Here is a 26,429-nt window from a genome sequence, read left to right on the forward strand (position 1 = left end):
CTGTGAATTAGATCTATACTGCTTCTTCCAGTACATGTGTAAGAATGACTGGTGTCTTAAAAAGCAATGATTATTATCCCTTCCTCCAGTTTCTCAGGATTTCATTGTTGTTGTTTAGTCATTTAGTCATGTCCGACTCTTCGTGACCCCATGGACCAGAGCACGCCAGGCACTCCTGCCTTCCACTGCCTCCCGCAGTTTGGTCAAATTCATGCTGGTAGCTTTGAGAACACTGTCCAACCATCTCGTCCTCTGTCGTCCCCTTCTCCTTGTGCCCTCCATCTTTCCCAACATCAGGGTCTTTTCCAGGGAGTTGGTAGGATAGTAAATGCTAGCAGATGCCCTTGTATCCTAGCCACCACTTCTAGTTCCTGAAGACTGAGTTTGCTAGGAAGTTCTGTCTGTGACCCATCTTTTGGGAAACAATGGGATATTGTGTTCCAGATCCAAATCTTGAAACAAACCTGAAAGTACAGTAGTTTCTCTCTTTCCCCAGAAAACAGTAGCCATGGTCAACTGCAGTATCTACATTGCCAATGTTCTCCTGCCCCTACTGAAGATTCAATTATACAGCCCATAGTGCATGTATCACCAACAAACCATATAATGGTTTGAGGTTTCTTCATACTAAGAGTCATGGATTTCCCACACAATAACAACAAATGAACCGTTTCATACACACCTATCTCAGTACCTCCAGTGATCTCAGTCTGCAAGACAGCAATTAATTCTGCAAATGTGTGCATCTTGATCATGGATCTGAAGTAAGCTGGTGTCTGTCAGCAGATACAAGGCTGCAGACAGAGTAATCAGGTCAAATTGAATCCAACAGTCAGACTAGTAGCAAGCAACAGCAGAGGCAAGTCAGCAATCCCTGTCCCTTCCCTACCATAGTAATAATTTGCACCCGTGCTATAGTAAGTTTCTATGCAGAAGTCCGTGTTCCATAACCTTCCAAAAAAAGTATAAGATGTCAAATGTCCCCCTCTTCATGTTAGCCCGGTCTGGGTGTTCAGTTCACTTGGGTGAAGACTAAAACATGAAGGACAGCGAGGACATGCTGGCCTCCAGGTTCTAAGGACTTAACTATAGAGCTGCAAATACAACATTTTAACTGTGTTTTAAGTGCATTATACAAATGTGACACTAGATGGCGATGATGAACGAATGACACACACACACACAAGCGCATTTTTAAAAAATGTATTTTCACAGCATTTTTCATATATATGTAAATTCCACCTAAATCACTTTAGGAACCTCCAAAAGTACAGAAATCTCCTTGCTTCAGAATGCTGCCCTGCAACTCACGGAAGGCTGTCAAGGACTAAAAAATAAATAAACGCTCTGAATATGCTCTGCAAAAAACCATTGTAAAGCTCACAATTGAAAATATCACTGAGTTGTGATTTCATCTCTACGGCGCCATTTGGTGCCACAGTGGTATAATACATTTATAATGCTGTATTTTGACTAATGTAGCTGAGTCGAAGGAGAAAAACACAAACTGGAGGAGACGGGAATTGTCAGCATGCTGCTTCATGCGGTTGTCTTCATGTAAAATATGAACTGAACACCCAAACAGGACTACTGTGTACAAGATTAAATGGAATACAGTTATTGGACGTGCTGCTTGTCAGACTTAAACATGGGAAGTTATGGGTGCACTTAAACTAAACCTGAACACTCATATTTACTGTAAGGATTGCCAACATTATTTGTGGCCCGTTAATAGGCAGTACTGCTTGCTACGGAAGTGTCCCGACATCTTGTAGCATAATCCCTAGAACCCAGAGAGTATATATACACCAGCACTGAATTGTTTGACTTGCAGTCCTAAGGTTTCCTGGAGAGGTCTTTCCTAGTCTTGGCATTTGAGCAGTGAGAGGAGCCAAGAATTAAACCAGAGATCTTCTGCATGCAAAACATATGTTCTTCCAGCCAGCCCCTTTGCTGTGTTTGTAGGGCATGACAACAACAGGAAGAATGGATATACTGCTCTTTGCTTCATCCCTCGGAATGAGGGATGTGTATGAATGTGAAGAATTTGTCCAGCTATTATACAGTAATGCATCAGCAGCAGAACAGAGCTTTCTTTAGAATATCAATCTTACCTCCATGCATACTCCATGTAGCTTCAAGGAAATCCTTAGCAAACCACAGAAAAATCAACTGTCCAGCTCAAGCAGAACGCACTTAAAATAAAAGCTTCCATTCAGGTGGGCATGTTATCTTTTTATTCTCTCTTATACCACCTCTCTGAGCATCTGCTTCAAGAGCCTTTCAGCTGTTTAGTAAGGAGACCACACATTACACAAACCACAGCATTCACAGCACAGTTTCCATAGTAACCATCTTATTAAAGCAGCCATCTGCTTTAAATATTAAACTTCATAAGACCATCATGGCTTTAAAACAATATCACATGTTCATGAAATATTAAAACGGGGAACAAAGGGCTGCAAAGAAGAACAACTCCTGATTTTATTTTATTTTAAAGTCTGATGGGTTATCCTGGAGTTTGTTCTGACTCTTTAGAAACATAAATGTGTAACAAATCCATAAATATACCTACTGCAAAAACAGTGTGTGTGTCTCTCTCTGTGTGACTATTATTTTTGCATATTCACAGAGCAAGCAAACAAAAACTAAATAAGTAGGGAATTTCCAAGGTTGTTTTTTTTAAAAGCAAATTTAAACACATTTCATTTTAATAATCATTCATTCTTTATCACTTTTTAAGTACCAGATCTCATGAGCATTGCAAAAGAAGTGTTTGAGACAATGGGGAACAAGACAGATGCCCCTCTCCTGCACTGTCATATAATGAATTATTTTAAAGGTCTCATATTGTGCACAATAAATTTACTAGGAGATCATCTGTGAAGGATAGAATTACAACACAATGTCAAGTCTTCTTTCCAAATAAAGTATGAGGTCTGGAACCTTTAATACTCTACCAGCAGCAATTCGAATTCAAATAGCAACCTGCTTTACTTAAAGGAGACTTCAAGTTTAGATTTTATTATTATTTATTGAATTTATATTCCGCCCTATACTCGGAGGTCTCAGGACGGTCCACAGAAAAGATCAACATAAAAACCACAATATATATAATCAAAATAACCCAGTAACACCCCCCCCCGAAAAAGAGCTACATTTTAAAGGGGCATAGGATGTCAATCAGATCAACCAAAGACCTGGTTAAAAAGGAACGTTTCTGCCTGGCGCCTAAAGGTGTATAATGAAGTTGCCAAGTGAACTTCCCTGGGGAGAGTATTCCACAGATGGGGACCCACCGCAGAGAAGAACCGTTCTCGCGTTGCCACCCTCCTAGCCTCTTCAGGAGGAGGTTCTGAAGAAGGGCCTCAGAAGATGATCTCAGGGTCTGGGTAGGTTCATATGGGAAGAGGTGGTCCAGGAGGTATTGTCTTCTCTATTTAAATGTAGTCATTTTGTTCACTGACATTTCATACTGTTTGGTTATTGGAGGAGTACTAGCAAGTTTTATTTTGTGTTTTTTTTTTTAAATACCCATAGAAGCAGTGAGCGATTTCTACCCTAGCCCTCAAGAAGCAATGGCATATGCAACAGGTCCTGCCCTACACACAGTGTTTATCAAAGTCCAGCAAAAGGGTTCCTTTTTCAGTTTTCCTTCTTTTCTGCTCCATAGCTGTTCTCCCCCTTTTTTCTTTTAAAGTAAGGTTATCTAAGGCAATACATTCTTTTCAGATAGTCAGATGCACCACTTCTTGAGGACTACTCCGGAGTCATTCAGCAGTGAAGAACTTCAGAAATAAGAGGTTTACAACTCAAGACTGCTGTATTCCAAAAAGGAATCCTCTTGAACTCAATCTCTGTTTGAAGCACAGGAACTTTTGCTCACATCAGTCAAGCAACTCAGAGGTCTATGGGCCACTGCTGTGTCCTGCCATGCCTTGATGCACTTTCAAGCAACATTCTTCTACAGATACAAAATTACAAAGTAGTCTCTCAGTTCTGCCCTCAAATACCGAAGATCCACTTCTTCAAAAGCAAAGGCGGAAGAATAATTCAGCTCTTAGGTGCGGCTTCTGCTAAACCAGCTATTCAGGATTTCTCTTTCTTCTACTGTTTAGATGACAAACCTATGACAGCGTCTGTATTTATTCTGAGATATTAATCTAAACTGACACATAGTGCTTGCCTTCCGGCAGAAACCTCTTTCCCAATGTCCTGCACATCTATCAATCCTATTCTCTAAAAATTAAGCTCTGCAGAATCCCCAACAATCTCCAAAGCACTCTGGCAGCTAAGTGCAAGGGGCAAAGTCCTCATGAGCATTCATTTATACTTATTATTATTATTATAGCCGCCTCACGTTGTTAATCAGGCTTTGCAATAATGATAATACTGGTGAAATAATAACAAGTGGTCTGTAACACTTCAAGCAAGGACTCCCATGCTTCCTTGGTTCTCTGTTCTAAAACACCGCACAGAGAAAACAAGTTGCCACACCTAGCCTTCTCCCTGAACATGCTACTCTTCTACATGTAGGGAATATCCTTCCCTATGCAGAAACAGCCATCCATTCAACCTGCAGATTGTATCTCAAGTCACAACACACAGACATACTGTATATTTACTCACAGAAATATGTTTACCGTCTCATCTCAAAACAGCATGCATTTCTTTTGTAGTACTTTTGCGATAAGAACTGTCAGGAACTATATCTTGTTAACCACAGTGTTTCCCAATTGGCAAACTATTGTAGACTTCCTGTTTTTTCAAAAGTCAAGCCATGGACCCTCTACTTTCAAAAATGTTGATATCTTGGTGGCAGTTTTGGTTATGTGAATGCTGCATGTCCCAGCACAAAACTGGGTTGTGTGTCTTCCAGAGCTATGAGAGCCATGTGAGAGCACAGTGGGCCCTAAACACATATTTTTGGGCACCATGATCTCCCATGAGATGCGCGTCTGGCCACAACCTCACACATTTCTGGGCACTGTGCTCTCACGTGAGAGCATGCCCTCTGAAAAATGGGATGTGACAGACAGTTGATGGGTATGTGTCACGGACCCCCTGGGTGGGTTACATAACCCCCCCGGGGTCCACAGACCCACAAATGCTGTCTTAGTAGATTCACAGCACAATCGTAACCATTTCTATTCAGGAGTAGGTCCTATTGAATTCAATTAGGTTTACACCCAGTTAAGTGGGGTTATGACTGCAGCCTTACCACTCCAAAAACTTGTGGAAACCGTTGGGATTCTGGACATTATATGTAATTTTAGCATGCAATGTTAACACATGTTTTTGACAGAATAATGCAACAGTAGAGTTGGAAGGGACACCTGTTGGAAGTCCAGCCCCCTAAAATGCAGAAATCCTGCCCACAGCTCGAAACACATACCTTCTGGTTAACGGCCAGACCCACTGTCCCACTGCTAAATTGCTTTAAAATTGCTGGTTTCATGTTGTTGTTTTTTTCATGTAGCTTGCTTTTAATGTTTGTTTTTATATGGCTTTTGTAAAGTGCTTGGAGTTTTTCTCCCTCAAGTAAGCAGTATATAAATTTAATAAATAAATAATTTTAAATAAAGAAAAAGAAAAGAAAAGAATATGGTGCCCCTTCAGGCAATCATGTTGTCTGACCATGGCATTCAGAACTGTTGTACCTAACATAAGACAGGGATGGGGTGGGGGATAGAATGGTAATTGGGTCCATTCATATGTCTTGAACTGAAATCTGTCAATTACATGAAGATGTTGTTTTCAGGTTGTTTGAGTCAACTAAAGGTTTGGGTTTGGGTTTTTTTTTTTTTTTTTTTAAAGAGAGAGAGAGATTCATACCCTGGGAGAAGTACTTCAGGAGTTTCTTCACACACTTGACTGGATTACAGCGGTACCTTGGGTTACAGACACTTCAGATTACAGACGCTTCAGGTTATAGACCTGGAAGTAGTACCTTGGGTTAAGAACTTTGCTTCAGGATGAGAACAGAAATCGTGCAGCGGCAGCGGAAGGCCCCATTAGCTAAAGTGGTACCTCAGGTTAAGAACAATTTCAGGTTAAGAACGGACCTCCAGAACGAATTAAGTTCTTAACCCGAGGTACCACTGTACGTGGAAAACACTTTGAGAAAGATGCCATTCTTAACTGAATTCTGTATGCCAGTTAATGCAAAATGTAAAGCTGTATGTGTCTCCTCAGAAGTAAGACTCATTCAGTTCAATGGGGCTTGCTCTCAGTTAAGTACAAGAATACTTGGAGATAGTACAAGAATACTTGGCTAGTTTAGATGTATTCAAGTCTCCAGGGCCAGATGAACTGCATCCAAGAGTATTAAAAGAACTGGCAGATGTGATCTCAGAACCACTGGCAGTCATCTTTGAGAATTCCTGGAGAACAGGCGAAGTCCCGGCAGACTGGAGGAGGGCAAATGTTGTCCCTATTTTCAAAAGGGGGGAAAGAGAGGACCCAAATAATTACCGCCCAGTCAGTCTGACATCAATAACAGGGAAGATTCTGGAGCAGATCATTAAGCAAACAGTCTGTGAGCACCTAGAAAGGAATGCTGTGATCACCAATAGTCAGCATGGATTTCTGAAAAATAAGTCATGTCAGACTAACCTGATCTCGTTTTTTGACAGAATTACAACCCTGGTAGATGAAGGGAATGCAGTGGATGTAGCCTACCTTGATCTCAGCAAGGCATTTGACAAGGTGCCCCATGATATTCTTGTAAAGAAGCTGGTAAAATGCGGTCTTGACTATGCTACCACTCAGTGGATTTGTAACTGGCTGACTGACTGAACCCAAAGGGTGCTCATCAATTGTTCCTCTTCATCCTGGAGAAGAGTGACTAGTGGGGTGCCACAGGATTCTGTCTTGTGCCCAGTCTTATTCAACATCTTTATCAATGACTTGGATGATGGACTCAAGGACATCCTGATCAAATTTGCAGATGACACCAAACTGGGAGGGGTGGCTAACACCCCAGAGGGCAGGATCACACTTCAAAACGAACTTGACAGATTAGAGAACTGGGCCAAAACAAACAAGATGAATTTTAACAGGAAGAAATGTAAAGTATTGCACTTAGGCAAAAAAAATGAGAGGCACAAATACAAGATGGGTGACACCTGGCTTGAGAGCACTACATGTGAAAAGGATCTAGGAGTCTTGGTTGACCACAAACTTGACATGAGCCAACAGTGTGACGCGGCAGCTAAAAAAGCCAATGCAATTCTGGGCTGCATCAATAGGAGTATAGCATCTAGATCAAGGGAAGTAATAGTGCCACTGTATTCTGCTCTGGTCAGACCTCACCTGGAGTACTGTGTCCAGTTCTGGGCACCACAGTTCAAGAAGGACACTGACAAACTGGAACGTGTCCAGAGAAGGGCAACCAAAATGGTCAAAGGTCTGGAAACGATGCCTTATGAGGAACGGCTAAGGGAGCTGGCCATGTTTAGCCTGGAGAAGAGGAGGTTAAGGGGTGATATGATAGCCATGTTCAAATATATAAAAGGATGTCACATAGAGGAGGGAGAAAGGTTGTTTTCTGCTGCTCCAGAGAAGCGGACACGGAGCAATGGATCCAAACTACAAGAAAGAAGATTCCACCTAAACATTAGGAAGAACTTCCTGACAGTAAGAGCTGTTCGACAGTGGAATTTGCTGCCAAGGAGTGTGGTGGAGTCTCCTTCTGTGGAGGTCTTTAAGCAGAGGCTTGACAACCATATGTCAGGAGTGCTCTGATGGTGTTTCCTGCTTGGCAGGGGTTGGACTCGATGGCCCTTGTGGTCTCTTCCAACTCTATGATTCTATGATTCTATGATTCTATGATTCTAAGTGGGCAGGGAACTGCGGGCATGGAATTTCAATTCTGTGCAATGGCTTGTTGCTTGTTTTATTCCTCCAGTCTCTTTCTTAAGAAAACTTCAAAACAGCGTTTTTTTTATAAGGGTTTGGCTGTGGTTTTAGTCAGAGTGTATTTTTAAAAAGAGTGTAGTGAGCAGAGTACAGCATTTAAAATTAGCTTAATGCCATGGGGTGGCAATAATTAAACTGCCACTTGTTATCTGATATCTATGAAACAAGAACTGAAACACATTAGCAGCCAACTCAGTTTCAGGAGGTGAACTAAAAAGATGCAGCACAGATTTGATTGGCAGTTCCAAAGCCTGTATAAATCTAGAGAATCTGAACAAAACAAGTCTGGAAAAAAGAAAAGATAGGTAATGAGAAGCAATTTCTGACAACAGAGCCACAGTTGTTCCCAAATTTTAAAAAAATAATAATCATGCTTTGCTTACATCCCAGAGTCTTACTTTTATGGCTTGTTAAGACTAAAGACTGTCAAGATGTGGTATAATTAACAATTGCCCACTCTCAAGAGTGTTTCTGGGAATGTCTTGCATGGGACATGCAACCTTCTGGTGATTCATGTAATCACCCAATGGGAAGCCTCCCAGCCTCCCTTGTGCTCAGTGAGTGATCATCATTGATGAAATGAGGAGGGGGAGAATTAAGTAGGCCACGTTGAGCTCCTTAGAGAAAAAAGTGGGGTACAAATGTAGCAGATAACAAAGCAAGAAAATCCTTTCATTCATCAAGGGACATGAGAAGTTTGATCATGGGCATCATCAATTTAAGGATACTATATGCATCACATTCTTAACAGAGCTGCAAAGTAAAATTCTGCAATCACTTCAGGGTGGGAATCCAAACAAAATGTAGTCTCATGAATAGCTCAGCACACACTCTTCATTGTCATCCTGCATGCACTGAGAAAGCTCAATAACTACTGTTTGTCTAATTAAGGACCCATTTTGGCCAACAGTTTCATCATTATCTTACACACAGCAGCACGGATGCCCCCACTGTTTGTTTTTAGGCCCGGCAAAACCACTTCTATTTACCCAGGCTTTTGATCCTTAATTGGAAGAGTAACTGGCTAAGTCTGTGTCCTTTTTTTTTTTTTTACTCACCCCTTTAAGTGGGGTGGTAGGATTTGTCCCCCTCCCCCTACGCACACCACTTCCTTTTCTAAGATATTCATGGCATATTTACAAACTTAATGTATGGCATACTGAGTGGTTGATTAGCCTGAGCAGATCCCACAGTCTTCATAATAAAAAATGGAAATGTGCAAAACCCTGATATCCACAACTGATATTGCACAAAGGTAATTACACGGCTCCATGCATACAAAGTCTTCTGCATATGAAATCCATATGTGGAACTGTGGAATGAATGTCTTTTTTTATTTTCCACCAATACCCATTCTTTCCAACATGGAATTGTAAAAGTGGCAAACGGATTCTAATAAAGAATCTGAGACAAGTCCTTTCAGAAGAATATGTCACAACACGAGCTCCTTTTGTACTTTTATAAAATGTTCCAAGTCACTACACACTCAAAGAAACGGAAGCTTACGACGATGAAGAAAGCGCCATCAAATTTATTCTGAGTTGCCTGAATCGCTTATTCAGGCTAGTTAGCGGCTGCATGAGTAAAGTTACGTGCTCACATACCCAACGTGCATTTTCCTAGCATGTGTGTTTCCCCACCTCCCGCCCAACTGCTCTGTTGAGTCTACGCCAACATCCGTGATCCAGGTCATTTTAGTGAGCCTGATACAGCACTTGCTAGCTGTTACATAACTGCCCTCAGGAATTCTGGGATCGTGTTTGTAAACACTACAGCCATGTGCGCGAAGCCACGTTGCGAGACATCAGAATGACCTGGAACGCCTGCTTTCGAGGTAAACCCTGACACTACAATGTTTGTACATCCGAGCTGTGCTGCAAGGCGAAGACCAGCGTGTTCCAGTCTATTTTGCCCTAGCAAGTTTCATCACCGGTGCCCACAAATGGCCCACAAATGTCAATCAATTCATGCTGCCAGGCATTTTTCTCCCAAAGAGAACTTCAAGGCAAGGTCTCTTCAATTCAGGGACCAAGAGCTGCGCTTTCTACTTCCAGCATTGGTTGATTTGATATATACAATAGGCAAAGAAATGATATGAGCACCACAAGGATACACAGACATTTAACAGTATAAATGCAGCAGCACAGAAGCAGGCTTTCGGTGTTTAAAGGAGGAGACATTTAACTATTTCCACTCATTACAGTTGTATGGAAAACACACAAACAAAGCTCTATCACTTTCCCTCTTTTTTAGAGAAGCTTTCCTTTTGAAAAACAGCTGAAGGGGTTCACCGAAAATGTTATTCATAATCATGTACATTAAATGTTCTACTAACGTATCCAGGCAAATGGAAAAAGGTTGGGGGGGGGAGTGAATAGATTTGCCTCTGCCAAGCTATTTTAAATGCAGCTGCAAATCCCATTTGCTTTTGACCTTTACTGCAGGAGGAGAGAAAAGGATGGAGTTAAAACGTTGCTAAGCCCTGCTGAGTTTGCATTTCTTCAGACCGTTTAAGCCAGGAATAAGAAGGAAAATAGGCGAGGCCCGCCCCAAACTAAAACAAAGGGAGAACCTTAGAAAAGACAACAATATTTTTTTTCTTTTGCAGTAAGGTAACATGTCATTTGGAAAATCAAAAAGAAAAGAGTTCTAGAACTCTCAGCAATCAAGAAAGTTTCAATAGAAGAGATATAAGAAGTGTGGGGTTTAACCATAATGTGACACAACCTCAGCGTACACTTACCTGGAAGCAAGACCCAATGAATAAGGGTGTTCTAATTACTTAATTAATTTGTTAGTTGTTTTATCTTGTCCAAGGCAATCCAAAGTGAATTACAACCAAGCAACCAGACAAAAACAACCCCTGCACACATAGATGCATCAAAACCAGAGGAAGGAAACAGGTTTTTAAAAACCCCACTCACTTCAAAATTATAACTCTCATTTGCCCACAGATTCTTGGAGATTCTAGGAAAGTGAAAGCAGGGGGTGCCAAGAGGAGGATGGCAAACAACAACAACAACCCAACAACAACAAACCACCTTTGGTAACAGAATTTCTTTCTACTGCAAACATTTATCCAAGAACTGCTTGGATCCTATGAGTGAGTCTATGTCTCCAGCATTGCTTTCATCCTTGAGAAATATGGATCACTCATGAGATCCAAGCAGTTATCGGAGAAAAGGAGAATCACCTTCCCAAACAGTACCGAGTATTGCTTCATGTGAACATTCCCACAGACCTCCAAGAAATTAAAGAGAACTGCAGCCACCACATCTTTCTTCTGAGTAAGCATGCTTAGGATAGCTGCATGATAGTCTTTGCACCTGTGAAAAGCATTTGCTAATGGCTGGCTAAAATGAATACGTTCTGAGATGGGTGCATGAAATGGGTGTTTGAATATTGGTGCCGCCATATGTGACACACTGTTTGAATCTGGGACAGCCTCCCCTGCTCAAACAACTATGAATGTGTCTCAGCCTGCTCACCTTAAAAAAAAAAAGGTAAAGGACCCCTGACAGTTAAGTCCAGTTGCGAATGACTCTGGGGTTGCAGCGCTCATCTTGCTTTACTGGCTGAGGGAGCCGACGTTTGTCCACAGACAGTTTTTCTGGGTCATGTGGCCAGCATGACTAAGCCACTTCTGGCGAAACCAGAGCAGTGCACGGAAACGCCGTTTACCTTCCCGTCGGAACGGTACCTATTTATCTACTTGCACTTTGACGTGCTTTTGAACTGCTAGGTTGGCAGGAGCTGGGACCAAGCAATGGGAGCTCACCACGTCACGGGGATTCGAACCACTGACCTTCTAATCGGCAAGCCCAAGAGGCTCTGTGGTTTAGACCACAACACCACCCGCATCCCACCTTAGCACCCCTCACACCTGTAAAGCACTTAAAAACCCCATGCTTACCTTCAACCGTAACAAAAAAATCACTGCAGTAGCAAAAAGTTTGCCTGTTTTTTTGGTTGGAAGAGTTAAAATGTTTAGACTAGAATTCTGGACAGCTAATCTGCTACAGCATGCTCTTCTGTGCGATTTATGCAGCCCTACTTTGTGTGTGCATGACTGCAGCCTGGGTTAAAGACTGCTGATTGGAGTGTTTAGCATTTCCCCCCATAGATCCAAATAGCAAGGACGCACCCAGCATTACTTTCATATGTTTGCAGTTGTCTGCAGACTATTAGTCCTTTCGGAAAGCAGAAACTATGTCTACTCCCCATGACACACAAGGATTGCACTGGCCGGTTCCAGTTCTTTGTCAAGCGGTGACGCTTCTATTTTTGGCTCACCGCAGATGACCTTGCTGTAAGCTACAGAGCTGAATGTCGCCAAAACAAAAGGAGATTATTAAGGGGGGAAAAGCAGGGAGGCAAAAGAACCCTGAGTATTGTGGAATACTCCAACCAGCCTATAACAAGGTTATGATGGCTGTGGGCGATAGTAAAAATGGAGGGGAAAGTAGACCATTGCGGGTGAACGCTGCCGACTCGCGAACTGTTGCACCCGCCAGACTGTTACGCAACAGCTCTTGGGAATTCTGGGAGGGTGTTTGTAAACAGTCAGACATGTGCGCAAAGTCCACGTGGTGCTGACTGAGGCTGGATCGGAAGAAACTCTGAATGGAAAGAGCAGCTCGGTCTGCAGCATTGAAGGGAAAGCAAGTTGGAGCCATGCATCTCGGGGCCTTCCTGGAGAGGAAAATGTTGCAAAAAGTGGGCACCCCATCACAGTGGCAGACATTTCCTAGAACAGTTAGCTGCTTTCTCCAAAGCAAGACAAAAACGTGTGCCAACTATCGAGGAAAGAAATCAGAAGGAACTGTATGAGGAGTGAACAAGCTACGATGCAACTTTCTGTAACTCAAGTACAGGCAAAGGAACGTTAGCAATAAATTTAAAACAAGTATCCTCATGAAAATAAAGAACTGATATACTGATTGCTGTAATGAAGACACTGAAATTTGTTTTCAAAGTTTCAGCTTTCACACAAAAGACACTGTTCAGTGGTTTCCAGTAGGATACCTGGTCCTACCTGCATTAATTTCTAATGAAGTCCCTTGTGGGTTCATGAGTATTTAATTCCACATATATAGACTTGATGGTTGCAGCATTTGGGCACAGCGAGTATGAAGCTCTGCTTGAATATATTTTGTTTCTCTATTCACTATACCCAGACACCTGGAAGGTTGCAATCTCAAACTACAAACTTGAAAGTGACTTCAGTCCAACTAGGCAATACTTGTCAATATGGTTTGAACAATGCAAGAAGTCATTCTATCTTTGAACTCTTCCTACCTTTGAACGGGTAAGCAACCTACAGATGCTAAGTCTGAACTAATTAATGGTGTCATTGCATGTGGCAGGTGATGTATACAAGTCAAAGAGCATACAGGTTTAATAAAAGAAACCAGAGCCCCTTGTTTATTGAAGTGGCAGGCCACAACCTTATCCCCTAACTGCTACTTTTAATTGTGGTTATTACTTCATAGTACAATTATTTTTGACAGAAGCATGCACTTCAAGAAAAAGACAGGTTGGACTGAGGGTCCCCCCCCCCAATCTGTTTGGTATTCTTTTGGCTTCAAGTCTTGCATTCATTCATCTGCCATTAAAAAGCCATGGCCTGAGGCAGCCTTCCCACTGAAATAAGTTAAATATTTGGGATTATTCACTGAACTATAACAGACACAAATGAAAATTAAAGCTGTAGTGCAAGAACTAAAATGGAAATCTAATTTCAAGAACTAAGGCCAGTTTTCCTGGCATCACAGATTTGGATTTAATGTATGGGTAGAAAGTCACCAGGTAATATTTATTTTCCTGTATAAAGTTATTGGGCTTTCAGTTTCTGCCTCTAAAACAACTTATTTCAGTAAGCATTAGAAATCTGCAGTAGAACTATAGATAGATAGACAGAGTTAGAGATAAACACAACACATATTTCAAGCTGAGTTGTGGACATTTTACTTTTCAAGGGAAACCCCTTTACACCTCAGTGGACCAGCTATGGACTCATACATTCTGGTACTTCCACATGCTAAGTTTTTTACCATGATAGTAGCATTCTTGTGCAAGGCAAGCCAGCACGTCATATATCCATAAGCTAGACAAATACTTTGTCAATGCCAGTTAGTCCAAATGTACAGACAAGTTTAGCTCATGGGAAACAGCAGCATTTGTGCAATGCCAGCAATGGTAGCTCCAAGCCAGCATGGTACCAGGTCTCTCTTCTGTTACCCACTTCCTATTTCACTCAGGCTTGCACCCGTCAACAGTGCGGAAGTGGATAATGAGAGGTGCCCAAGAACTAGAGCTGTTTCCTTCCATTTCAAGTTCAGCACTTTGGAGCAGGCCCTAGCTCCCATGTGCAAACAACAGGGTAAAGATATAACCCAAACAATAATTATTCCCTGTTAATACTGCATTCGAGCCCAGATTGCCTTTCATTACGAGACATAACTCATGCAGCCTCCACAGCTAACTTTCCAGTGGGTCCCTTCAAACACAAATGATTTTGTGGAACAATAAAGCATTGTAAGCCACCCAAAGAACTCTGGTTCTATGATGGCACAGAGTTGCCATAAATAAGTAAGCAAATGAGGGATTAATTATAGAAGCAGAAATATGCACAATCTAGCATTGCTATCCAATCTTCTCTAGCACAACTATTACTTTATTGGATTACAACTCTCTCTTTTTATCTCAGCATCTCCATTTACTCTATTTACCACTTCCCATTCTATATACTAGCTTAGTGAAAAGGAAGTGATGTAACAGGAGTGAGTAATCTATATTCCTCCAGATGTTGTTGAAACACATAATCCCTTACCACTGGCCATGTTAGCTGTGGCTGTTGGGTATTGCAGTCCAACATCTGGAAAGCCATCTGGAAAGCCAAAGACCCCCCCTCCTGGTTGTATAGACCATTAATTATTCCCTCAGTGTGATCACCCCCCCCCCAAAAAAAAAGTGTATTTAGGCTAATTTTACAAAGCACACTTTCTGCACAAGACTCTAGCAAAAGCTTCACAATTCAATCAGAAACTCAAGACTAAAAGTCTATCTAGACCTCTAGCTGACAATATGTGCAGGGTAAAGGAATCATTCCAGAATTTTGGACAAGAGAATTAATTATCTGCGGCTGCAGCCAAAACGCCTTTCTCCCAAATCCTGCTGCCTGCTTGGCAACTTATTCTCTGTAATACATTGTGCAAGACCTGAACTAAACTGTCATTTGGGGCAATTCCAGCCAAGAGATGTATATTTATTGTAGGTTCCTCACCTGGCAAGTCAACAAAGCAATCGCCTCGCTTTTAATAGACTAATGGCACAGTTCTTTCAGAGGAACAAATATCAAGCTCTACACAGAGTTTCTTATGCTAGAGCAGAGAACTTAAAATGTGCAAGTGTACACTATCACAATAATAAATGCATGGGTATCAGTATATCCAGTTAAGTAATAAGCCCTCTCCAGGCCAGTACTCTTTCTCACCCTTCTACATTACAGAGATAATTTCAATAATATGAATTAATTAATCATTCCGAATAGAGGAGGGATACACACACAAACACTTTTTTAAAAAGGTCCTACTCCTGCTTTCGTGCTTTAAACCTCTTAAAAGCTCTGATTCAAGATCTGTGGGAGAACCCCTTCTTGGCATCCCATTACTGGCTGAAATTCACTGTGATGTGGAATAGTGCCTTCTCAGTGGTGGCACCAGTTTCACGGAATGCCCTCCCCTCTGTGATAATGGCTGGCCTCTGATGCATTAAGAACCAGCCTATCTCATTTGGAGCACATTAATGTAGTGAGGCCAGACACTAATAGGGTCTTGCCTACTGTAGGATTAGAACTGCATGGGGAATTTTATTTAGCATTTCAGGAATTTTTCCATTGTAGTGGTTTTATGGTCCTAATCTGCGGTGTATGTTACCTACACTGGAATCATTACACAATGAAGGGTGGGGTACAAATTGAAAGAGAAATTAAAACAATACATCAAAACATTTCTAAGGGTAGGTTCATATAGTCAAGGACATCACTTGGTTAAGGGATGCCAATGAAAGTATAAACGGACTCCATTAGAAACACTTATGTACCTGCTATCTATACACACATCAGTGGTTGATTCACACATGCCAGTCAGACCACTCCTGAACATGTGAATTAGACCTAAGAGTCCATGTCCATAGATCTCCACACTGCATGTCCTCTATTCCTTCTGTGAATAAGCAGTCACAGCTGTCCAGACATTATCACCATTACGGCTATAGGGGAACCCCAAGCAAATCTGTTTAGTTTGCTTGGGGGCAAGAACGGCAGGTGATACACCCTTCTTGACAGAAGAACTACAAACTATAATTCAAAGTCTCCCACTCATGTAAGTATTTTTCATGCCTGGCAATGGCAGGTGGTGGAGCTCTGCAAAATGTGTGGAGCTTTGCCTTCTCCATTTACATGATGTATATGGTGTGGCTGTTTATGTATTCAGGGCTATTGCGTAGGATTGCAGCCACAACCTCCAGTATTGCATATTATCTGGAGTTTCAGCAAAACTGGATTTCCTTGCAGATCTGCTTCAAGTCCCATTTTCCTTGTACAGAAGAAAACAATTTCAAATGCCAACGATTAAGAACAAGAACAGTTCTCAACTGTTCTAGAATATATCTACAATATTGGCTGCATTCACACGCCATGGTAAACCATAGGACAGGGGACACAGGAAATGTGCTTTGCTTGCTGAAGCTCCATGATTCAATCTCTACCATCTTCAGGTAGGGCTGGGAAAGACTCCTGTTTGAAACCAAGAGTGTTCAGATCAAAGCTCTTCTTGCACTCTATACTGTTGCAAAAGAATCCAGAAGACAGGGGAGTAGGAAGAAAGACTTACATCAGTGGTATAGTACATGCTTTGCAGGCAGAAATCCCACCTTCAGTCCCTAGGAATTCTGGGCAGGGCTGGGAAATATTATTGCCTTAAACTCTGGAGAGCCACCACCAGTCAGTGTTGAATGCTAACCTAGATGGACCAGTGATCTGACTTGGTTAAGGCAGCTATCCTATGCATTTGGGCTGGGGTTGAGGCCAAGGGAGTAGTTTGTCAAAAGCCAATTTATGACTTTAGGGCGGAGTTTCCCAAATATGAGTCTCCAGCAGTTTTTGAACTACAATTCCCATCATTCCTGACCACTGATCCTGCTAGCTAGGGATGATCAGAGCTGTAGTCCAAAAACAGCTGGAGACCCAAGTTTGGGAAACCCTGCTTTAGGACAATAGCACGGCTAAAGGGGGGGGCGGTTCCCAATTCATAGCACAGTATCTTCATCAGTAAACTAGACATGGGTTAAATCAGTCACCAGCCCTTACAATTTAGGCTTCTTAAATCTTACACTGATTATTAGAATCTTCACAACTACACCTGTATCTGTGAGATGCTTTGTATATCTGTAGCATCTTCAGTTAGCGATTTTTCAAATAAATTTAAAAGACTTCTAAGTTTCCAGAGGTCAACTGAAGTGGATTTGTTGTTACCTGCAGTTCAGATTAAAATTACAACAGAGCTATAATAGGTATGTTCAAATCTCTCTTTAGCTTCTATCCATCTCTGATTCACACTGCAGTCAGTTTTTTATGATTCATAATGCATCCCACTGCGTTTCAGAACCAGATCAAACGAATAGCCTTTCTAGATGATGTCATAACATTAAGAATTGGCAAAATGCCTTCACAGCAGCCAGAGAGAACAAGACAAATCAATAGTTCATCTTGTTTGGCAAAATAATTTGAGATGGTGTTTTCCAGCATTGTTCAAAAGAACCACCAATTCTTTTCGAACCTTAGCAAGGGCTCAAAAGTGGACAAAGGGGAGAAAGAGTGAGAAAGAAAACAAAGGAGAAAAACAGCACAGATGAAGTTAGCATTGATCTTGTACCAAAGCTGACCCAGTTGTGGCACTGATCGTTGTTAAAAGGATATGATGCAGCAATGGCAGTTGTGGAGAATGCTTTGGAAACTCCAAAATGCCATCACATAGAATTCTTCTGGGTGGTGACAGACACAGTAAATCTAGACTGCCTCTGCCCATAAAGACATAAGTGCTAACTTTCTGTATTGGATTAAATGTCTATCTAATCTAATCCACTTCTGACTCCTAGAGCTCTCAAGCAGATGCCCTGGGGAAGTTCACAAGCATGGTGTTCTGGGAACAGCCATTAGCCGTTCCTTATAATTTGGCCCCAGTATCTAGTAGTCAGCAATATTTTACCACTGGGCATGGCACAATATGCATATTTAGTTGTTATGTGCAATAGCTAATGACACATTTACCTTCCATGAATTAATCTAACACCAGGGCCCACCTTGCCACACACAGAGGTTTTCAAAAATACCTCCGGGTGCTTGAATTCCATGGAGAAGCTTTCAAGTTACATATCCAAGCTCAAAAGTGCCCTGGAGAAAACAGCCGGGTATAAGTGAAATAAACATGGAGAATCTTCATCCCAGAGCAGCTACGAACCAACCAGGCCTTACAGATTTCCAGTTCCTAGAAGTTTAAGTTGCAATGGCTCTAGTGTGGTGTAGTGGTTAAGAGCGGTTTACTTGTAATCTGGTGAACCGGGTTTGCGTCCCCGCTCCCCCACATGCAGCTGCTGGGTGACCTTGTCACACTTTCCTGAAGTCTCCCAGCCTCACTCACCTCACAGAGTGTTTGTTGTGGGGGAGGAAGGGAAAGGAGATTGTTAGCCGCTTTGAGACTCCTTTGGGTAGTGATAAAGCAGGATATCAAATCCAAACTCTTCTTCTTCTACTACTTGGTGACATGGCCATAATAATCTCTTTCAAGAAGATTGAAACAGAGTAGCCACTCGGCTTCTTGCATGTAACCAAACAACTTTGTAACCAAAGTGTTCATTACTATAATGCCATTGACAATCCCTTAGGAAGTACAGTCGTACCTCGGAAGTCGAACAGAATCCGTTCCAGGAGTCTGTTTAACTTCCGAAATGTTCAGAAACCAAAGTGTGGCTTCCGATTGGCTGCAGGAAGCTCCTGAAGCCAGTCAGAAGCCCCGTCGGACATTCGGCTTCCAAAAGAACATTTGAAAACCAGAAGACTCACTTCTAGGTTTTGATCGTTCAGGAGCCGATTTTTTCGGGAGCCAAGGTGTCTGAGATCCAAGGTATGACTGTACAATGAATACAACATGCATACAGCCCACATCTACATGGTGGGAAGTCACTAGCAGTATATTACATCCATGCTGCATCATCTGCATGAGCTTCCTATTGATTCCAGGCCCAAGTCTAGGTGACAGTTTTGACCTAGAGTCTCATGTATGGCTCAGGAGAATCATGCCTGCATCTTATCATGATCCTCGACTATAATGGGGAAAACTAAGTTTAGCAACCAAGTTTAGCATCTCACACAGAGAGGAATTCTTAGCAACTGCTTCTCAGAAGTTGCTCAGCAAAGTCACAGTTTTTCTTTATCTAGCTGTTGGGGAGTGTGGGAAATATCTGTTTGAGTCTCATATATGTTTACCTGCCCTTACAATCGACTAGCCAGCAGATCCACTGACAGCAGCATACACACATTCCAATCCAAAAAAATAAGGTTCTGGTAAATCACAGAATTGTAGAACAAGAAAACTTATTTACATTTGTCCAATGGAACATGAAGAAGATCTCTTTGCTCTCTTCAAAATCAGCAATATTGCCCTGAACAGAACTTTTTGCCAATAGTTAGCTTATCCTTGCAGGGAATTAAAAAGTGAATGTACTCCCCATCACTTTAAGGATTCCATTTCCCCTTTGCGCATTTATTATCAAGAAAGTAATTATTTTTCAATCTTTCATTAGCAATGTGAATACTCTAGAGTTGGCATGGACAGTGAGCATCCCATGGACGTTCGGGAAAGTTGTCTTGTTTTTTTAAGTAGTCAGTGGGGTTGATCCAGACTAGCAGTAAAGTCCTACATGTGTCTATTCACGAGTAACTTTTAATTAGTTCAATGAGACTTATTCTCAGGGTAATTGTGTTTAGGAGCACAGTCTTTTAGCTGAACATGAGTTCCACAGTGTGAAAAGTTAGCCATAGTTAAACCTCAGCAAGTTTAACAGAAATAAAGCACAGCTAACTTATGGGTTGATCCAGCCCATAAGTTTATAACTGCACTGTGCCAATCAAGTAGCATCCTAAGTAAAATAGCAACCCCAGCAGAAAAAGCACTTAGGCAAGCTGCAACAAAACAGTGCAGTTTGCCACATGTACATTTATGAAACCTTGAGGACAGAGATGCTTTTGAGAAGGGCAACCAGTTTTAGTTGGTCCTGCAGGAATAATGTACTGATTTCAAATGGCAATTTCAGTGCTACACATTATTTTGAAAATCAAGACAATCACCATGACTCTAAACATGTTTGCTTAGAAGCAAGCCCCACTGAGATTAGGATTGCAGCCACAGTCACTTCACATTGCCCTTTTGCCATTCAAAATTGAGTAACAATTGAACAACCATAACAATTTATCAGGGCACAACACTTTTGGCATAATAAAGTCTAAGACTAGGAACCTCATTTCAAAAATGAGGTTTGTGTATGCAGAACAATACAATAAGTGAAAGGTCCCAGAAGTAATAACAATAACATGCTTTATCTCTAGAAGGGCAACATTCTGATAAAGTTCTTCACTGTTTATTCTGATGATATGCAGTAACCTAGAACTCTTATCGCATCCGCTAGGATGTTCAACAATGGAACTTTTAAAGAGAACAAGTCATTCAATTCTACAGTATATATTGTGTATACATGTTGCTAAGCTAAAGGTTTTATCCTACAAGTTACGCAAGTAAAGATTTAAGTACTTTTGAGGCAGGATCTAGATGCCCTTACCCTTACTAAGTACAAGATGCTACAGAATCTGTCACAGAACATTGGTAATATATTTATGGTAAAGGTAAATGACCCCTGGATGGATAAGTTAAGTCAAAGGCAACTATGGGGTTGCAGCGCTCATCTCGCTTTCAGGCCGAAGGAGCCGGCGTTTGTCCACAGACAGCTTTCCAGGTTGTGTGGCCAGCATGACCAAACTGCTTCTGACACAATGCAACACCATGATGGAAACCAGAGTGCACGGAAACGCCGTTTACCCTCCCGCCACAGCCGTACCTATTTATCTACTTGCACTGGCGTGCTTTTGAACTGCTAGGTTGGCAGGAGCTGGGACAGAGCAACAGGCGCTCACCCTATCGCAGAGATTCGAACCGCTGACCTTCTGATCAGCAGGCCCAAGAGGCTCAGTGGTTTAGACCACAGCGCCACCTGCATCCTTTACCATATTTATGGACTACATGATGTGGCAAATGAACTTTATGAACTGTGCTGACTTGTTACCTGCTTTCCTAGAAACCAGTGTCATGCTGATACTCAGTGCTCCTAAGCCAAGATACATTTGTGTGCACCAATATGGATGCAGCCCAAGACTGTAATTTGGGATAGAGACCAATTTCACTGACATGCAAAGAGAAGGATGAGCCCACTTCCATATTGTGAATGGAAGCTGTACTGGATCCCCAACCAATCTGTGAATGGAAGCTGTACTGGATCCCCAACCAATCTGTGTGTGGAGTTCCCAGCTGAGAAAGAGAATCTGTGTGCAGAAGCTGCTTTCAAAGGTTAATCCCATCAGCAGTACTTGAGGATTTAATTTTTTTGTTTAAGCTTTTCAGAATATTGAATATTCTTGACAAAACACCAACGGCTCAGTTCATGATTATGGAAGAAAGTTTTCCCATTGCAGAGAGAGAGGTCTGGTAGGTGGATACTGTTTTGTTTAAAGAAAACAGCTATTTTCCACTGTACTTCATACGTGTGTCACTAACTTAAATAAAACAACAATTATTATCTGGGAACATATCAAGCAGCACATGAGAACAATGCATACTGCTATTTTTATTATTATTGAAAAATAATAGAACAATGTGAGGAAATATGAACTTCTTAAGCTTATACGAAAAAAATCAACCCTCCGCTGATGTAACCAGAAAAAGTCAACAAAGCACATTAACCTTTGAGGAGTAATGTGGGAGTTGTTGCTAACATCCCTTTTACTTCTCAAAGCAGACTGCAGCTTGGACACAAGCTAATTGAGTGAATTTGTTAATAGAGATAAGAGTAGCAAGAACTCACAAGGGAGTTTCAACAGGTTCGTGTTAGGGAGGTTTGGTGTTTTTTAGTTTTTGTTTAAGACCAGGCATGCACTGGGTATGGGGTTGTTTCTGCCTTCTGATCAACCCCCCACCCCAATAACTGAAGCCTGCTCATTATCCTTGACCATTAACACCCATCTGCTGAATTTGTTTTACAAATAAGCTCTGTTCTATTGGCTTTAGTTCTCAACTGAAAGTGCCATCATGGAATACACATGCAATTCCACAAATGACTGTAAGACTATTGCTATTCCTCCTTTCCACCCCTCTTCCTGGAGTGTCAGCCTGCCATTAAAATGCAAATACAATGGCCTTATTAGCTAGCAAACAGCCACCCACTGACCTTCTTCTATAGAGGGAAGGCATCTTTTACTTCATTTTTTTAAAAATGCATTTGTGAATATATAACAGCCAGACGAGTCCTATTCTACCATTGCTTACCATCTCATGGTATCAGGTTTTGTATTTGCATACTCACCATGGAGGGGAAAAACATATCTCAAAATGAGATCATCAGAGTGAACGTTTCAGTGGAAAGCTGCTAAGATCACATCAGCTCCTTCTATCCCCACCACAATCAGTTTACAAAGGCAAATTTTATATAACGTACACCCAAGTACTGTTGCAGAAAGCCTAAGTGGCAAAAAAGAAACACTTCCAATTCGATTAAAGCTCCCATTACAGATCTAACATATGACCTATGGGAGTAATTGGAATTAGGTTTAATGCTAAATAATAAATACAAGAAGGCACGTTTTGCATTTGACTGGCCCATTCCTGGTAGATTATGGTTTAGTAGCCTTGATCTCGTTAAATGGCAATTATTTTAAAAGGGCATAAGGAAGCTTCCCTCGTCGTCCTCCCACCCCCCGCCCACCACCCACATTGAGTAACTGGCTCTCATCACGGGATCCAGCAATTACGAAGCCAAGATAGCACAGAGAATTGCAAAGGTAGAGAAAAGAAGCCGGGGAGTAAATGTCCTCTCCAGTTCTCTCTTCCTTCCCCAGGATGGGGGGCTTCACTTTCCTTCTGCGCCCCTGACCTTGCCGTCCTGAAAAGTCCACAGCCCCCCTCTCTCTTCCCCCCTCCCGCCCTCTCTCTTGGACTGCGCCTGCCTTTGTGTCTGCTTGTCACTCACCGGTAAACCAAATGAGAGCTGATTCATGAAAAGCACAAAGCCGGGGAAAAAAAAACACTTTCACACATTAAAAATCTCGCACGCACGCACGCCTCTCTAACCCGCTGCGTCCAGGCAGAACGTCCCTGCCCTCTAACGCTAGGCACCTCTCAAGAAAGAGTTTGCTTTTGCCCAGAGATCACAAACCCTCTTCCACTTTGTTGCTTTTTTTTTTTAATAAGGGCATATACTCTTAAAGTTTTGGTCACATAACCAAACCATCGATTATTATTTTTTTGTAAAGCGACCCTCCGCAAACTTGCTTTCCCCAAGGCCACTTGGGAGTCTCTTTCCAGAATAAAGCCCGGACGCGATTAAGAACTCAGCACGTGTGTAAGCGAGAACACACGTTTAAAGGGCGGCTGCAACTGGGGGTGAGGGGTGTCGCGTGGAAGCGAAGAGGAGGAAAAAGAAGTGCAATTTTATAAGACAGAAAAAAACAAAACTTAAAGCAGATCGACTTCTCTGTCCAACAAACACAAAGGTGGGAGGGGGGGAGAGATTCATCCACCCCAAACCCAAGTAGCTAAAACAGCAAAGTTCACAAGGCGAAAGCTACACACATACAGGGGGAAATAGAGGGGGGAAGGAACCCCCAAAATAGCTTCGAGTTTTTCTATTTGTCAGCCATGTTGGCGAAGCTGCTGTAATTTTCTTTTCCATTTGGACCCGCGGAGAGTTGTGTGTGTGTGTTTCTTTCCCTAAAAGTCACACCAAGGAGCCCCACGGGCTACTAAAGGAGGTCAGAAAAGGAGAGCGTTTCGGAACGGGGAGAAAGGGAAAGAGAGACAGAGAGAGAGGGAAGAAGGAGAGAGAGAGAGAAGCGCGCCTCTGACCTCTTTCCAGCAGTCCCCTCCGCCTCGCCGAATCCAGCCGAAGCAATCTGCTCTCCCTGCTAACCAATCCTAAAGGGCAGCCATCTTGCTTCCTTCTGCTCCTTTACGAAAGCAGCCTAGCCTCCGCATCAATATTCATAAGGCCGTTTTGACGTCTGCTCCCTCCTCGCTCGGCGGAGCCCCAGCGTCGCTCCCAGCGGCGGACGTGACTGCCATCCGAACGAGGGCGGGAGAGGGGGAGGCTGCTGCTGCTTCGCCGTCTCCCCAACAGCGCCAGGGCGGGCGGGCAGGCGAGCGGGCTCGGGCTACTGGCTACTGGCAGAGACGCCAGCCTCTCCCCCTTTTGGGGGTTTTCCCACACAAAGGCGTGGGAGACTTTTTATTGGGATATCTCTATTGGGTTGTTCTAACAGGGGAGCCGGATAGGAAAGGGTGGCGTTGTAACGCGCGCGTGGGGGGGGGTGTTTGGTGGATTTTATTATTATTTTTTATCACCTTTTCGGCTCTAAAACCAGAAGGGCAGGAAATGCCAGAAAGCAGTCGCGTGTTTTTTGTGTGTGTTTGTGTGTTTTCCCAGCCCCCCCCCATCCGCCCTTTTCCTTGCTGCTGCACTGCAGCCCCGATAATGTGACACAGTTGCAGACAAAGGACTCAAAACAAGGAGCTGTCATTCTTAACAGATGTTGTTTCCTGGTTAGGGAGGGAGGGCGAGCGCGTGCTCGCGCGCACGCGCGCATCCCACTCCCGGGCCCTTTAAGCAGCAAGAGGCTGCTTCTCCGACAATGGCTCGCTTGCTTGGCAAGGCGAACTTCGGCTCGGGCGCAGGCCCCGCCCCGCGATTTGCATATTCAGCGCTCGCTCGGGCGCCATTGGCTGGAAGCGCGGGCTCGGCGGTGCTTTTTAAAGGGCTGCTGCGCCCAAGTTCTCCAAAGTCCGCGGGGTTTCTCTCACCGCCTCCGCCTCCTCTTCCAGTCCCACCTCCTGTTTACGCCGGGCATGTGAGCGCACGGGGAGCAGCACGTGGATGGCACCGATCAAGGTCGGAACTCTTTGGTGGTTTGTGTTTTGCTGCAGACGGAAGAATCCGTTGGCTCAGAGAGAGTCATGAGGGGATCAGCCCAGTCCTGTGGGATCAATGGGTCCGGGCATGTTTAACTGGACTGCATGTTGCAGCATATTCATTGAAAAACCACCCTGCGTTTTGTTTTTAAGAAGTTGTAAAACGAGAACAGACTGCCTTTTGTTGCACTTTAAAAAAGAAAAAAGGAGGAAAGAGAGAAAAGTTAATCCAAACCATTGGATCATTTTTGGAATGTCGTCAATGTGTGGTCACAAATAAAAAGGATGGATACAGAGCAATATCTTCCTAAACCATACTCGGAGTAAACCTATTGCAATCCATAGGCTTAAGTTCCACCGAATGGAAATACAGGATAACATGGCAGACGCTGTAAAATTGAAACATGTGTTGCACAGAAATACGCACAAGCATTAGATACAAAAGAGTAACACTGAAGCAGCACATGGAGATAGTTTGTTGCTTTTAAACTTGTTTTGCACATTTGTACTGATACAGTTTGTGTTGAAGAATTGTTTTGGTTTAAAGCATTTGTATTTTGCTGTAGAATATAACAGAGCAGGCAATAATAATATTTTTATTATTTATACCCCACCCACCTGGCTGGATTTCCCCAGCCACTCTGGGCAGCTTATAGAATACATAAAAAACAGCAGGTGGATGGTCATTCTTAACCATATTTCATAACCATACTGAATAGTATTATATACATGTATAATAATATGATTTATGATATGTAATAGGATGGTATATATATTGATATGGTTATTATGATGAACTAAGAAGAAGAACAGGGACGCGGGTGGCGCTGTGGGTTAAACCACAGAGCCTAGGACTTGCCCATCAGAAGGTCGGCGGTTCGAATTCCCGCAACGGGGTGAGCTCCCGTTGCTCGGTCCTTGCTCCTGCCAACCTAGCAGTTCGAAAGCACATCAAAGTGCAAGTAGATAAATAGGTACTGCTCCGGCGGGAAGGTAAACGGCGTTTCCGTGTGCTGCTCTGGTTCGCCAGAAGCGGCTTAGTCATGCTGGCCACATGACCCAGAAGTTGTACGCCAGCTCCCTCGGCCAATAAAGTGAGATGAGCGCCACAACCCCAGAGTCGGCCACGACTGGACCTAATGGTCAGGGGTCTCTTTACCTTTTAAGAAGAAGAACACATGAGGGTAGATGTTGCAAAAGACACCGGGCTTCACCGCTTTTCTA

At 42.7% G+C, this 26,429-nt stretch overlaps 1 protein-coding gene across 1 annotated transcript in view; it reads right to left on the bottom strand.

Moving 5' to 3' along the window:
• Positions 1 to 24,395, bottom strand: part of TET2 (tet methylcytosine dioxygenase 2) — a 67,821-nt gene extending 43,426 nt beyond the window's left edge. The window contains exon 1 of the mRNA XM_053403917.1: positions 24,147 to 24,395. The gene's annotated coding sequence lies outside the window, so the exon portion shown is untranslated. The remainder of the gene's footprint in view (positions 1 to 24,146) is intronic.
• Positions 24,396 to 26,429: the final 2,034 nt, after the last annotated feature.

Source organism: Podarcis raffonei, chromosome 9, assembly GCF_027172205.1.
Source record: "Podarcis raffonei isolate rPodRaf1 chromosome 9, rPodRaf1.pri, whole genome shotgun sequence".
Classification (NCBI taxonomy): Eukaryota; Metazoa; Chordata; class Lepidosauria; order Squamata; family Lacertidae; genus Podarcis; species Podarcis raffonei.